Source organism: Galeopterus variegatus, unplaced genomic scaffold, assembly GCF_000696425.1.
Source record: "Galeopterus variegatus unplaced genomic scaffold, G_variegatus-3.0.2 Scaffold11243, whole genome shotgun sequence".
Lineage (NCBI taxonomy): Eukaryota > Metazoa > Chordata > Mammalia > Dermoptera > Cynocephalidae > Galeopterus > Galeopterus variegatus.
In genome coordinates, this window is record NW_007737354.1 from 50,975 (window position 1) to 51,718 (window position 744).

At 39.4% G+C, this 744-nt stretch overlaps 1 pseudogene; it reads left to right on the forward strand.

Moving 5' to 3' along the window:
- Window positions 1-125: 125 nt before the first annotated feature.
- Window positions 126-737, forward strand: LOC103610501 (annotated as a pseudogene).
- The last annotated feature ends 7 nt before the right edge of the window (window positions 738-744 follow it).

Consider the following 744-nt stretch of genomic DNA (forward strand, 5'->3'; position numbering starts at 1 on the left):
ACTTCTGTGTCACTCTTCACAGAGACACTTGAAGTCTCTTTCCTCACTCTGTTTCACTTTCCTCTTTTCATTTCTACTTTCCAGAAATAACTTTTTGTATTGTTTTGTTTTATCCAACAGGAATCATGATGTTATCTGAAGGAAATCAAAGCAGCATACAGACTTTTACTCTCTTGGGTTTTTCAGAATACCCAGAATTTTGGCTTCTGCTCTTTCTGGTTTTCTTGTCCATCTACACAGTCACTGTGGTGGGGAATTTGGGCATGATAATCATCATCAAGGTCAATTCAAAACTCCACACAATTATGTACTATTTCCTGAGTCACTTGTCCTTTGTAGATTTCTGTTATTCCACCGTAGTTACACCTAAACTGTTGGAGAACTTGGTTGTGGAAGACAGAACCATCTCTTTTTCAGGCTGCATCACACAATTTTGTTTCACTTGCAGTTTGGCAGTGACAGAAACTTTCATGCTAGCAGCGATGGCCTATGACCGTTTTGTGGCTGTTTGTAACCCTTTGCTCTATAGCACTGCTATGTCTCAGAAGCTTTCTGCTCTTCTGGTGGGTGGGTCTTAATGCTCCCTGACACTCATGTATTTTCTTCTTACACTCTCCTATTGTAAATCTAGCACCATGAATAATTTTGTCTGTGACTATTCTGTAATTATTTCTGTCTCCTGTTCAGACCCCTATATCACCCAGATGGTATGTTTTATTATTGCTGTATTCAATGAGGTGAGCA